Source organism: Prenolepis imparis, unplaced genomic scaffold (assembly GCF_030444845.1).
Source record: "Prenolepis imparis isolate NDT839.2.m4 unplaced genomic scaffold, iyPreImpa1.0 SCAF_10, whole genome shotgun sequence".
NCBI lineage: Eukaryota > Metazoa > Arthropoda > Insecta > Hymenoptera > Formicidae > Prenolepis > Prenolepis imparis.
In genome coordinates, this window is record NW_028141168.1 from 9,816,919 (window position 1) to 9,832,718 (window position 15,800).

Genomic DNA, 15,800 nt, shown 5'->3' on the forward strand with positions numbered 1-15,800 from the left:
TAGGTTCATTGCCATGCGCCTCGCATCGTCTGCCCTCGGAATATGAAAACAAAATCATATTCTTCGTCTGTCGCTTACCGATGAGCCGCGCATCTCTCCGTTCCCTTAATTACTTTCGTTATCTTTCCTTCCTCGTTTTCCGTCCCCCTCGGCCATTCACGCCACCAACTTTGTCGCCCGCTTATTCTTATTCTTTCATACGAGAGCGAAGATCCACCTGCCCTTTTGCTCGGTATCGGGAAGATCCGACCGACCGCGGAGTCAGCGTCTTTCGTCAGGCCAATGCAGTTTCTCAAGATGGCTCGTTAAGCGGCAAAACACACGGCCGGATAATTGCGGCGATCGTACGTTAGTTAGGTTAATAACTTTGCATTATAAATGTATTAAGCTCGAATCCAATTACAAGCGCGCGAGGGATCGAGCAAGTCGGCGAAATCTTGCAAAATGACGCCAAGTAAATGCGAGCCTGAGCGTCTGAGCGTAATCTCAAGGCGATGAGGGACTGCCGGTGAAGTAAGGCGAATCGTAAATCAGAGAATCGAAGTTGTACTTCATTATACTAACGTGTACATACGTATACCAGCGAGCTCATCGAGAGAAGCGACCCGGGTGAATTAATCCGATCCGGTGGAGAACACGCGAGGATCGAGGATCGAAGTTCGTCGTTATTTGTACAAATAATTGCGCTCTCTCGCGAGCGTGTCAACCATTGTGAAAGCGTCGTGGCTGGAATCGCAACGATCATCTGTATACTGCGACAAGCCGCGATGCCGTTTCGAATACTCTTCCCACAATTTGCGATCGTGAACGCGAAGCGCATCTGGTGCCCTCGGACACGTCACGCTCTCGACCGATTTTAGCACGGTTAAAACAGCTGTCGCAGCGCGACATTTCGCCAATCTTCCGCCAGTGGAGCGGAACAGACTCGGTAAATTATCTTGACTTTTGCTCGAGTTTACGCTGAATGTGGCAAGAAGATAGATCTCCGGATCGAGATACCTCAGACTTCCCGGACAAAGTGTTAAAAATATATTTAATAATCACAAGCGTGGATAAATAAATAGGTATTTAAAGAGACGACTCTGAATAAAAACAGACGTTAATTTATATTTTAAAAGAGGATGAAATTTTCCTGTCCGCGTGTATATGACTGATGAATACAGAAATCGTGATTTTTTTTTTTTTTTTTTACGAAAATTAATAATGTCGGTTTGCAAGAGCAATAAATTTACAAACGATAAAGCAACATGAACTTGAACGTAAGTAGCAAACTAGAATTAAAATTAATGACAGCTTAAATAAAATCACAAAAATTACGAAACGTTATTAATTATCGTGTCTAGGACGGGGGGGGGATAGAATTCTAGAATTCATTACTGCGTCCCATCACTTGTGCGCGAGCTCGAATGAAAAGGATGCGCGCTGAATGAGGGGCTGTGCGAATCGTGACAGCGCAACGCGATGCGGTCGTGAACCCGCGTGCAAACGCGCGTAGACCGCGATGAGTGTCGCTCGCGGCAATTAGCCGCACCGCTGCAAAAGGTCCGAAAGTTGCGAAAAAAAGCGTGATCTCCCCACGCTGTAAACGCGCGGTTAAAACGAAGGCTAGGGGCGGCTAGGGGAACGCGCGTCGCGGAAAGAGGGGCGTTACGCGTAAGCGTGCGCGAGTGTGTCACGGATGTCATAATCTTACGTAATTGGAAGCCACCGTCGGACATTTGTAAGCCGCACGCATGCGAAAACGGGCCGCTCGCAACTCGGCTGCAATGCACAGCAATTTGCTTTGATTCGATACTGTAAACTGTGTCGCGGGAAACGTATTGTCCCTGGTCGAAGAAAGGATGGCGAACGATGCGCGAGAGATCGAATGTACGAATCGGCGAAATGTGTCTTATCGGAAACTATCATCGAGCATCGTCGTGAAAAAATTTTATCTTTCACGCATATTTTACTTATCTTTTTGGAGATGAAAACTCTCGCGAAAAGAAACGCATGGACTGTCAATGAAATCATTCATAATCTATCAGCGATCATGAATGGATGCTATTTTAAATCTTTGACATTTCTCATATTTATGTGTATTCTCATCCTTCTCTTTCCTCTTGTAATAAATAATATGTAATATATATTTCCTCTTCTCGCACGACGAAGAGCGGTCAAAATATTTGCTATTCGCGACACGAGGTCGAAGAATTTCTTTCGTAATATGCCTCGATGATATGCGACGGACGCACCACCCGCGACCATTATGAAATAACGATATATATATATATATATATATATATATATATATATTTCACACGAGCATACCTGAATATTACAAAGGCGTTACGGCGATGCGCGATTACCTCTGCTCTCGGATACTTTGCTCGTGTCAACAGGACACGATTTACAGAGCGCGTACAAGATACATTTTGTCACGTTTGAATCTATGCCTATCGCTAACGAGTAGATAAGTGCAATTTATGATAACTCCAAGTCACGCCAAAGAGCAAGCGGTATATTATATAAATGTCAACGGTGCGATAAACAGATCGAAAGAGCGAGACTAACAATAAGTGATTCGAATAAATTTGTGAGTCGGCGAGAAAAGAAAAAGATATACACATATTTGGAAACAAACATAAATTCATTTCTAAAACAATTAATCCATTTCTATAGCGGTAATGTTCTAAATGTTTAAAAAACAACGTGACGATTGGCGATCGTCAGCGGTGCTACTCTGAAATATTTGCTCTAGAAAAGCCAGGAGAGCGATAATTAATTACTGAAAGTTATGATTGTAGCGGGAATCGGAAGTTGCGAGTAATTGATTTAATCGCGAAGCTATCGTAACAATGTAATTTGTCTTGATATAATTTCAGTAATGATCTATTTTAATACACAAAATATTTTATATCAGGAATAGCTTCATACCCCCATTACCGCTATATAAATGTTATATAAAATAAACAATTTCTCACTCACCAATACGTGCAATAGCGGAGTTGTAGTATGTACACAGCACATTGATCTGAAAACAAAATATTCAAATTATGTATATACATGTGTGTTATCAGTGTTATTATAAATATTTTATATGCATAAAAATAGATATACATATAATGCAAAATAAATTCCATAGAGATAAATCAAGTAATCTCACCAAGTAGCGAATTAATAAATTGAGTATGTTATAAATTATATTTATATTGCATACCTCACAGTTGCCCCGCTGTCGCCCGATGCCTCCACAGGTCTCTTCTTCCTCTCTTGGTCCATGGTAGCTCTCATGACACTCGCGAAAGCACGAATAATTACGATCGCCCGACACTTTACACGACACTCCCGACACGCGAAACTTTACACGGCACTCCCGACGCGACGCGTGAGTCGCACGCGTATTTCGCGTACATTGCACTTGCAATGAGAAAAAAACGATGCGAAAACTAATCGCGCGAAGCAACAATCCAGAATCTCGCAATCAAACTCGTGCGCAGCATATCAGTAATGCTTACCTGTAATAACAAATAAAATATATATAGAGATACTTAAATATAACAAAAGTTATGTATATCAAATTTTCGCTTTATTAATATTTTTTGACAGATTAACAATTAGCTGGTTAAAGCGTTAATTTATTAATTAATTTTTAAAATAATATGATATAAAAATTAAAATAGTATTATATATATGTTTCAAATAATATGTTATAATATTTTTGACAGTTATCAGCTGATTTCTGTCAAAAAATATGCATCAAGAATAAGGTAGATTAGATTAGTTTTAAATATATGTTATAAAATATTTTAAACTCGATTAATATTTTTGATAGTTATCAGCTGATTTCTGTCAAAAAATATTAATTGCGGATAAGGTATTATAACATATTATTTACAACATATTACTATTTTAATTTTTTACTATATTATTATTTTTAAATTTAATTAGTAAATTAACTCTTTAATCTGATTTCTGTAAAAAAATATTAATCGAGTTTAAACAAACTTTATATTATTTTTTTTTAAATATCATTCTTTATAACATAAAATCGAATAATCGTGTAACATTGAGAAGAAACATAATCACGTATTACGAATTCGTCGGGAGACAAACACGCGGTGGAATGTGCTTTCGCGATATCGTTATTTAATTTCTCATTAATGACCGCGATCTTACGGGTAGAAAATCAGGGTGGTCGGCAGAAAAAGAATACGTGGGGCGTGTCGATGGACAGAAGCGACAGCGGCAATCAATCGGGTTAATCGATAGTTCGCTCGATCGGACAATTTGACAAAAACGGGTAGCCGAGAAGACGAGGCTTCTCGCGATAAAACACTTGGTGACGGCGTAGAATGCTTCTGAGTCGAGAACTCCGTTGAAGAAAAGGGGAAGACACGGAGATGGAAGAAGAGAGAAAAAAAAACGAAAGAGAAAGAGAAAAAAGGCAGAGGAAGAGAAAGAGAGAGAGAGAGGGAGATCGTTCTCTTCGTTGCTTAAACCGCCCCTAAGAAAAAGCGGTCTCGCTGGGCTGCACCGCCTCCCTTAGGCCGAATTAGCAAATCTAACGTAATAATTAAATTATCGCCGTACGGGCCGCCGAGGCAGTTAAAGGCGTGCATTCCCATACGGATCGTGCTAATGAAGCGTCCCGCGCATACGACGACGGGAATAAATTTGAATTTCTATTACACATCGCGCTAGTAACGCGATGCGAATTTCTATTTAAGCGAGGATGGCGAATAAGGGCGGGAGAGGAACAAGGGCAGAGCGCAAAGGCGCGAAAAAAGCTCGAGCAAAGGGAAGAGATATCTTTCCCGCGGGTCCGCCTACTTGTCTATCTCTTACCTCGGTAGCATACGATTAACATTCTACGAGAATAGATCTCTCGCTACAGCCACGCGTTTATTGCTAGATTTTTACATATTCATTAATGCTCTTGCATTATTTTCTTTTTTTAGCAATGGTCTGTTTTTGCAGACTTGTATGGAATCCCGAATAAGGAAACGTTGTGCATTTATTTGCGAGTTCGAGATCAAAGGTATACTTAAAGATCAAACGCATCTTATAAATTACAAAATAATGATATCGCAATAAATATCGCATTTTTAGTAAGTTAAAAAATATTTTTTAAAGGTATGATTTTTATTTTAAGAAATGTAATCAAAATTTCTTTTAATCTATTTTTTGTAGTATTAATCATTCACTTAAGTTATTACGTCTAAATGGGTAAATATGTCTCTCTGTCCTTTATCGACTATCCTGATTATCACTCGTTTAATTTGAAAATACGTATCAGTCGTTATTAATATTAAACTCCTGCCATAAATCTAACATTTGCATCGTTGCATATTTATTGACATTATTTTGCGATTCTAAATATGCATGCCATATCGGGACATGACTGCGAGAAATTCAACTCGTTCAAATTCTAAATCCTATTTCGGAATCCTAAACGAGATGATTGCCGGGCCAAATGTTTAAAACACATAATATTATTTCCGATTCGATAAACACTCTCGAAAACTCATGGTACAACCAATATTATCATTTCAACCATCTGTTCGCTCGATCGACGATCGTCAATGAACGAAATCACAGTAACAACCGATTTAGAGCTCCGTGCCGAGATGAAGGTTCGCTGATCGTAAGACATGAAAATAACACCTATGATTATCGTAGCAATTACGCGTAGATTCATGCAATAAGCGCGCGAATCGACGTTAACGATCTCTCGATCCGATCAAATGGACCGCCTTGGAAGTCGACAGTTGATTACGTCGCTGGAGCACGCTTTTTTTACGAGTTTTGATCACGTAATAGTATCGCAAGACAGTCGTCGTCGTTCATCCGTTTTTATTCGCGCGACGAGCGAGCGTCGCCGGTGCGAAAGTTCAAGATACCGATTGCGAAAACGAATTGCACGTCGAGGCGCGCACGACGAGTGCCAAGATCGACACGAGACCCGCTATCGTGAACCCGGGATCACTTGTCGTCGTCCCAGCGCGATCCTTAACCCATTTGCATAACGTATTAATTTTAATTATTATGAGGATGTACAAAGCGATGCAGAATACAGTGTGAGAATATAAATTGTGATGTCGATTGATGATTTCAGATTTATTATTTCAGAGAAGTCCATCATATGTCGTCTCTTTTTACAAAGTATAGACTGTATTTTTTTTATTCGAATTAAAGAAGCTTATAATATCATATAAAATGTATAAAATGTTTTTATATTAAAAACTTTTTATACTAAAGACATTTCAAATCATATAGTGCCGATTAAAAACTAAATAGTACACCTATATTCAATCGTGCAAATTGGTGCAAAGACAATCGATTCAGAGTATTAAAGCAATCTTAATTCACTTTTATATCCCGTGTCTACCAGGATGGCGAAAGAGAGAACGGTCCAATGCTTACCGCAACTCAAGAGATCACACGAGAGAAACAGCTGACGTGAATTACAGAAATTTTTATTTCTACAAATCGATTCCATATTCCCTCGCTTCTTCTAGACTGTATATTACGACATCGATCATCAAATATGACAAAATATTTTTTATTATACCTGATATTTAATACAGAATTTTTTTTTAAGGCAATAGCTCTTCTTCAAGTATTTTTAATCGCGTAATAGCAATGGTTTCTCGAAAAATCGTTCGAAATTTCGCGCAAGCGACGATTTTGACGCGGCTGTTTCTTTTTTTTTTTCACGTAAACTCATTTCATATTCCCGTGCCAACGTCAGGCACAATGCCACCATGTACATTCTAAGAGACTGACTCAGCCAACTGAGTCCAGTGCCTCCTCTTCATCGACACAGGACGCTCCGCGTCTGGTCACGTTCCGCGGTACGGAGAGGTGCATTACGCACCCTTCGTACGCGCTTCTATGCGCGCCCAAGTCGTAACCAGGTGCATACGACTCACGCGTACGAGCGATGACACTTGGACGAGTTCCCTTGTCGAGCGAAGGAAACAATAAGTCGTTCGCTGCGTTTGGGTAACGTTGCCTCGGCAGAGACACTATTATATCTGCACCGCGGAAAATTTTATGAACGTGTCATTCAACTGTCGCACGCTGCCTGAAAGTAAACTGAACGAGGACGGCATAGAAATAGCCGCGTTAAGCAACGGTATGGCTTTCCGTAAGTGTGTTTTTAGATTATATACGTAACATGACTGCGATATGTGCAAAGTAATGGCGAATTTATGACTTTAAATTTAAGACAGATTATATTTTTTTCTCTTTGATATGGAAAATTTACGACTTAAAATAATAAATTTGCTATAAACCTAATTTGCTAACTTATGCATTACATCTACATCAACACATTGCGTACGGAGCTCGTGCGAAAGAGTCTGTCGATGCGTATCCGACTGTCCACGTGCCGGGCGTTGCGTGCGACACGCCCAGTGCGTGGCTCGGACACCGCACGCATATACGTGACGCACGGACCGAGATTTATGCCATTGGCTGCGAAGCGTGCACCTCGTCGCGTTTATCGGCGACCGACCGTTTCAGGCGTGCAGTGCAGATTCGAGTGAACGCTCGACAGCATCTCTCGATCGGTCGTTCAACAACCGCGAATCAGATCGGCGATCCTTCACGCCTGTCGATTGCTATTCGATCTATTCGGTCGACAGCGTGATCTTCCAATAAAAACGATATTTTTTAAAGAATATTATAATTATAACATCAAAACTTTATACGTCAATTAACATCTTAGTGTTAAATTCAAAAGGAATAAAAAATATTTGGCAACTTGTTAATTAATTCATTGGTTTTACGTGAAATCATGGAATAAAACGCATTAGACAAATTTTAATAGAACCGAGAACAATTAAAAAATAGTCAGAAATAATAAAATATTAAAGGGCATTATTTATTTTTAAATGTTAATAGTGAAATATAGATGGCTTAGATGGAAAAATTTATTTAAAATCGATCGGACGCAACCGGCGAGGAGATTGATCGTCGTGAAATCCGGTAACATACATCAGAGCGGAATGAAAAAAAAGGGAGAATGGAATAGGAAAAAAAGCGAAGTTCCGCCAGTCTCTTGGTTCGGCGACGACGCGACGAATTTCTTTGTCGTCGTCGTCGTCCCGCACTCATGGCCCGCGAGCTTGCCGGATGCGGCGCCTGCTGCATCTGTAACGAAGGGATGCGCGTCTTCGATAACCGTGCTGCATCGCACCCAACTAGGCGCGCGCGCTGCATAAAATCGCCGAGCGGTTGCATCGGTTGTCGCGCTCGCGATCTCGCCGCTGTTGTGCGCGCGCGTTACTTATCCAGCCCGGGGCATTGAAATGCAATCCCTCGCGCGGATGATTTATACCTTGCCAGTGCCCGCCCGCGGGGCAGGATGTCGCACGTTCCTTCTTTATGTCTCTATCGTTCGTCTCGAAAATATCCTGCAGCGCGAGCGGATCAACGAACACGGTTTGACAAGTACGTTTATTCGCGCGACCAGCATCGCTCTTTGCGGATCAAAACGGGCGCCAACATACCGGAAGAATGGAGGAATACGTAATGCGAAATCTTCAATATACGTTTCATCTCTAGACAACTCGAAAAGACTCGATAATTGGCGCTTGCATCATTGAACATTATTTTATATACGTATACATGAAATTTTTTTAAATTAATTTTTATATAAAAATATTGCCTCGCCTACGGATTTGCTAATGTTAAACTGCTCTGAAATCAATTTGTCGTGTTTTATTTATACACCCGACCATGTAATCTTCCGGCGTTATACGTCAAACCATTAGTCCTAATTGACAATCATTCCGTGTTAGCGTTCTAGTGCTAAAATATCCGATTGCACTTAGCGTGCCGCGAGAGATCGAAACGAGATCTACGTCGGAGGGAGCTCGCTAGCATCGAGTTAATAGCCGGTCGGGAATTCGCCGGCTAAACACGGAGAGAAAGCGGTTTAACGCGTCATAGAAGACGACGGTTCCTTTGTTTCTGGTTATAAAATCGAGCGCGAGCGGGCGGGATCGCGCCGATATCAATGGAATAAGCGCGCGGAGAAACTTAGGGCGTCGTCCTAAAGCGAGCGGATTGCAACGCGGAGTCCGTCGCTCTACATCCGAACGCACTGCGGGAACGCCCGTGCGCGTAATAAGCCGGGACTTAAAAATTAGCATCTGTCGGGTCTCGGAGACAATAGCTGATTTGAATAACAATGTTCGCTACCGTGTGGGCTTCTAAGTCCTAACTACGGGTTCTCCAGACGCGACGCGAGCCCGCGCTACACATATATCGGACTCTCTTATACCAGGCACCGGCGGAGCAAATGACAATGCCTCTCTGCCCCCACGATTCCTTTCTTCCACCTAAGGATCTTGTATCTCTCTTGAAAAAGAAAAATATCGCGCGAATGATAGAAAAATAAAAGACACCTCTTTTATAAAGAAAATAATAATAATTTGTTAACAAAATAAATGATAACTGTCATTTTACAACATCGACACAATATATATATATATATAATTATAGTTTATTTTCTTAATTTCCTCTGTATATTTCATCCATCTTATTTTCACGGTGTTCAGATATGATTCAGTGATAAATACGTGTCATCGCGAACTGAGAGAAATAGAATTTATATAGAAACCGGATATCGGTGGTATCTTAATCACGCTACAGCACGGATAGTTATGCATAACTCCCGCGTGATATAAACTCACGCGAGTGGTATACGAGGGCCACATATCGATGCGTGAACGGCTGACCCTGAAGTGTCTTCACCCTCTTGTTGCCGAGTCTTCTTTATGTTACACGTTACACACGACCGAATGCTCATTCGTGAGACAAATATAGTTTGTGCGTGACCAGGGCTACAAGTTTCGTATACCACTATTTATATTCATCTAGCAAACTTTATTCTGTACGATCAATCTATCTTCATCCGACTTTTATCCATAATAATAACCTTACAGAATATTTCGAGGAAAATTAATTTTTATAACAACTATTTTCTACAAAATGTGATGTTTTCTATTATATAATATCGAGAAAAGAAAAACGCCCATGTTTATTTCTCTTTATTTACTCGAAATAAAATTTTCAGTTTGTTTGCAACACAAAAATTTGTTTACAAGTTAAAATTCGCCAACATCAATCAGACGTGATGAACGAGATAAATATCGGAAAATATTTCGGAGAACATCAGACACCGCCGACCGACACTGCCAACTTGACCTGAAGTGAATGCGCGTTCCCGAGTGCTAAAAACCGATCCTAAACACACTACTCAACAATGGTCCATAATCATTTCTTTTCGACCGCCGCTGCACACGGACGAATGCGGGCAGGTGCGCAGCAGCTTCCTCCTCGGGGCTATAAAATCTGGACTGTTCGACAACCGTAAGAGTAAAGATAAGATAGAAACACGGACGATCTTCGTGTTTGGGACACTGACGAATCAATTTGAGCTTTAGTTCGTCAAGGGTTTATTGCGGGCAGATTGCGGGCCGAGATAAACTTGGGGAAAAGTGTGCCTTTCTCAAAAGAATGCCGCCGAATGCAATTTGGAGTAATAAATCGTATATTTGATCCTGCACAAAAGGATCTCGCCGACAGGATGCAACTTTATCGAAATGAGTTTGGATGCTGATTCGAAGTAAATTGACATAATGCGTCGTCGACGTAGGTCACATCATGTTTCGTGAACCTGCTAACGGATCTCGAATTCGCTCACGGGAACGTATCACCTTAGGCCGTAGATCGTGCCACTCGCCGGTTCTTGTTGAGAACGTTTTCTTCTTATTGGCTATGTACTGTCGATTTCTGGACTACCTAATCGTAAATCACGGCCGGGACAGTACTCGTGTGCACGTACATATCCATGCATTCTTGAACGTACACGCTATAACTCGACGGTCGGCATAAGAGCACAGTCGAAGACTGCGCATGTGAACACGATAAGAGATTAAAGTGACATCGATAATAAGCTTTAGCGTAGGAACGCGTTCGATATATAGCTTGCTGATAGCCAAAGTTGTTTGTTCACTGACATTTCTGTCGCGTTATACATAAAATTATGTTGCCATATATTAGTTCTCTTTAATGAGTATAAATATAAAATTTCAAGAATTTTGACAATTTTAAATCGATTAACTTCTCTATTAAATTATGATACCGTTGTGTCATGTCAAGGCTCTCATGAGATGTTTGTTGAGATTTTAATTCCTCGCGATAACTGCAATGAATGCAACCGGCGTGATGACCCCGCTCATTCTTGAAGAATAGCGCGCATTTTCGCTTCGCTCTGTCGAGCAACGAGAGAGCGAGCGGTGGGTCTCTCGATCTCGATGGCTGCAAAACGGTTTCAAGGTTTCCTCTAGGAGCTTTCCGCGCGCGAGGTAACGAGGGCGCGATGCGCGTCTCCGCGGGGCACAGGTAGGTCAAAACACTTGCACAAGAACGGTATCCCCGTTCACCGCTGCGGCCCATTCGCTACGACACGTCCGGAGGAAAGGAAAAGCGTGGATCTCGCAAGGCAGAGGCGCATCGCTCTTGTCGGAGGTGGTAAACGAGCTCTCGGGAGTCGGGAGAGTGAAATGAAATCGGTGGAAGAGGAGAGAAAAAGATGATGTATGTACGTACATACGTACGTACCTATACATGCGGATACACATACACGCATACGGGACGGAGAGAAGAAGGATTCGCCTCGTTGGTCGTCGCCTGACGCAAGGACCCACGCTCGCATTGTGTTTCGCGTCCGACTCCAACTTGTCGCTCTCGCCTGTTCATTCTGCACCGGCCTTTTCGTCCCCGTCTTGCCATCATACCCGCACTCGCTCTTCCGTTCGGTGAACGATCGGACGAGCGGGCGAGCGGGCGAGCGGCGGCGAGCAGTATACATTGGATTAGGTGGGTAGAAGACGCGTATGAGTCACCTGGAGCGCACGCGAGTGAGATTTTCTTATGCACGCGGAGAGTCGACGCCCTAACCCACATAAATCCGTGGCATTAGCCGGCCAGGAAAGGCCTTTTCTCGTATGTGTCGGCATCGAACGAGCGCGGCTAAACCGAGTGAGGACGGTGGGAGGCCCGTCCGTCGCCCCTTTGTTCGCCCGCGGCGGATGGAATCTCATCTGGCGTAATCGGGATTCTTTTATTAAGTCATTCAGCATCGATGATGCACGAACGAGGAGGCGTTACATTATGCGCCTGTGATCGAAGGCGTTGCGCGCTCGCTTTCGATATCGGTCGGAGATATCATCCGCGGCGGGTGCAGGAGGATCGTTCTGCAAGCGCAAGTCGGCGAACGCGAATCCTGCGATCCCGGTTCGTAGAAAGTTGGTGTACATTAAGAGAGCGCGAGACTCGACCAGAGAAGATTGTCTCGGCAGAAGATGAGAATTCCTATAGGCTTTTGAATGAGCGTGGGTGGTGGCAACCGAATTTTTTCTTCTACTCGTTCGATCTACACCGCGAGGTAATGCTCGACTTTTCGACGAGCGTGGGTTGCATCGCTCGTTGCGGTGTGTGATCGATCCATTAACGTGATAGAATATGATAGAACACTATTGAAATCCTCGGATTGAAAGCATGATAAAATATATATTAACAATTTACTTCGCTATTTTCCTCGTGTAGCATTCTATTACATTCTTCTCCCCACGCTGACTTTTAAATTAAATATTTCAAAGAGTCAAGTTCTATAGAGAATACCGACAACTCTCCGAGAAAGAAGCGTAAAGGTAAAGAGAATATTACGATCTTGTTAATTTAATTAATTTTGTAATACAACAATGCTTTATAATTTGATATGATTTTTTGGAAGCAAATAATTGTGCGATCGTGCATTTTTATTAAAAATTTTAATTTTAGTTTAAAAAAACATCTTGATGTATCAAGAATTTCCTCCGAAATTCGTAGATCTCGATGCATGTACAAAACAGCTCTATCTCATGTTCCCACAAAGATCTTGTCAAACATTGCTAGTGGCATGTAAAATAAAGTTAAGATCATTCGGATAAGTCTTATGATCGGCATGCGCATGAGAAAATTATCCTCGTCTATAATCAATCGTTCTTTTTAAAAAATTTTGCACTTCATTTATTAATTATTATGAAAGAAATCACTAATATTCTGAATTTGATTGGATAGTTTCGAACGCTAGTAATTTAATAGCGTTCTACAAGCGAGAGAATGATCGCCTACACCGGCATATCTAGCGCAATCGAGCGATTCAGATCGCGACCAATCGAAGTCGGAACGTAGGTCGGCAAATGAAAAAGAGAAAGAGAGAGCGGGACCGCCATAAGATGCGGGTGGTGTGCGGCGGGGGAGTGCGTGGAACAATGGGAACCACTGTCCGAGCATTGCCTGGCTGTACCGCACAACTCGCGCAGGAGAGATCCGATAAGATAGGGAGAAGGTCCCTGTATCTCTCGCTCGTAGCCACCATTCATCGGCGCCGTATCGTCGTGGGCACCTCTTTACCCTTTTCACGGCGCGGCATATTAGAGCCATTGTGTTATCTGTCATGTCGGGGATATCCGAAGGGCCAACAGACGGGACGCGGTGTCCCGCCAAAGGAACTAGTCGCGTCAGAGGCGTGAAAAGCACCTCGCGTGGGTGGCACGAGGCCCCGGCGCCGCTTTCGGGACCGAAAATCGATGAATGCGCGACCGAGATCGACGAGTATATATGTATGTATACATGGCGAACCGGTAAAATGGCCTGTGTCGAAACGCGACGCCGGCTGCGATCGATTGATCGATCCGACCGATAATTATGTTTGTCTCGCAATATCACGCGCGACGTGTCTTTCATAAAAGTGATCCGGTTGAGTCACACATTATGAGGAATACTAATACTATAGAGCCACCTCCCTCGTCCCCAGACTATTACGTATACGCAAGATTGGTCTAACGGCCACGCAACGATAACTCTCTTTCATCACCGGAAGCTATTATTTTTTTAATTATATTATTGTGCCCGCTCGCGAGTCAGTCGTTTCCCTAATTGCGCTCCAGTAAGAATTGATTTCTGTACACGTGCGCGATCCGCTTCATATCGACGACAACAACTACGATGAAGACAGGTTGGGAGGAGCGCCTGCCCACGTGTTGTACGGAGAGTTATCTATTCATTCGTTCATCCACCTACCTACTTGACACCTACCCAACTCTATCCCTTCATTCGAACGTCTAGCGCACTCGCTCGCGCTGTTACTTTCGCGCGCCCCGAATTATTGTAAAAGGCCGCCGTAATATACTTGCAACTCGCGAGTTCGCCCGGATAACTGCCGCCGTGCTACAATAGCGGTACACGCCACTCTGACGTTTCTCATGGCGATTAATTCGCGAACAATACGCCGATTGCATCACGACAATTAGCGACAACACTTTTGCCGACAGGCGAGAGAGAGAGCGAATTCCGCGCGAGCGAAACGGAAGAGTCGCGTGAGCGCCGCACGCACTCACGCAAGCACACGCACTCGTGCGCGCATTATTACGACCGCTCCAGTGTACGTTTTGCTTACGCTTACCTACGCGCCGTCGTTCGCGCGTGCCTACCGCGCTTTGCGTATGTAGAGCATGGGACCGCCATTGTCTATTGTTGTACGTTTTATTATTCCCCAGGTCATGGTCGGGTTGCGCCGACTGCTTGACTCGAAATCGCACCACCACCTAATTCCCCTCATCTTATTGTTAGATAACCGCGATATACCTTCAAATATATCTTGCAAACATACGATCGCTTGTGCGATTTAAATCGTTAATCTCGTGGTAAAAAATTTCTATAAAAGAGTTTTCAAAAAATTTCTTCCGCTGCTCTCGTATGTCAAGTTCTATAATTTTCTGCAATTTATTTAGCAAAATTAACCTGCAGTATTTCTGCTTTAAATTAAAGGAGCTATTATGTGGAACTGTTCGAAAAGATGTTCGATTGGAAATTATCATCTTGTTTCGTCTTTTGACCTTCGCGAATAAAAGACCTAGCGAAGACGTCTTCCTTCTGTCATTCAAAGAGAATCGTGGTTCTATTAGAGAGCGAAACTCATTTTTGAAACTCATCTTTCTTAAAGAAGAATGAAGAAGATGAATTATCATGAGATATGCTGTTGTATCAACCTTTCAAACATGACACAGATGATGTTTGACAGATATTACTTGTAATGTCTATTATTAATAGCCTATTAAAATATACATATAAATATACGATTAAAAATATATATATATTTTTTATATCATATATTAATATAATATATTCTAGTAATGGCAAAATGAAGATCATTAAAAAATGATGCGACAATAATCGAAATCGTTAATGCTGTTTATTACATTTCTACAATTCATTAGTTGCTCGTCAGATGCTCGGTAAATCACGTCGATTACAAATGAAGCAGATACTCGCTCGAGACATGTTTATTCACGCACGTCCGACTATTACTAAGCAATATAGCATCGCTCGCAGATGGTTCTCGCAGTGGGAAGAGGGCGACGTACGGCAAAGGAGAGTAAAATAGAGAAGAGAAAGAAGAAAACGGAGGAGAGCCTTATAGGAAGAATAAAAGAAAAGGCAAGGGGGCGAAGAAGGCGTCGGAACGGTCGCCCGCAGTGCCGCTGACTATTTATCATAAGATCGATCGGTATCTCGAAACGATACCGGTCCGATCGGCGTCGTATCGATTCTTCTAAGGGCTTCAATTAACGTTATTAAAGCACCATTAATCTCCGGGTCGACACGACATGCGGCATGCACGGCATCCCGATCCGACCTCCTACGATTCTTTCCTCGCATTCGATCCCGCAGGAGGATTCACCGATATATGGATCGAT

General features: G+C 42.5%; 1 protein-coding gene across 1 annotated transcript in view; it reads right to left on the reverse strand.

Moving 5' to 3' along the window:
• LOC145942085 (uncharacterized) overlaps positions 1-15,800 on the reverse strand; it is a 374,660-nt gene that overhangs the window by 317,942 nt on the left and 40,918 nt on the right. Inside the window, exons 7-8 of the mRNA XM_083048578.1 lie at positions 3,200-3,497; positions 2,968-3,013 (exon numbers count right to left, since the gene is read on the reverse strand). The gene's annotated coding sequence lies outside the window, so the exon portion shown is untranslated. The remainder of the gene's footprint in view (positions 1-2,967; positions 3,014-3,199; positions 3,498-15,800) is intronic.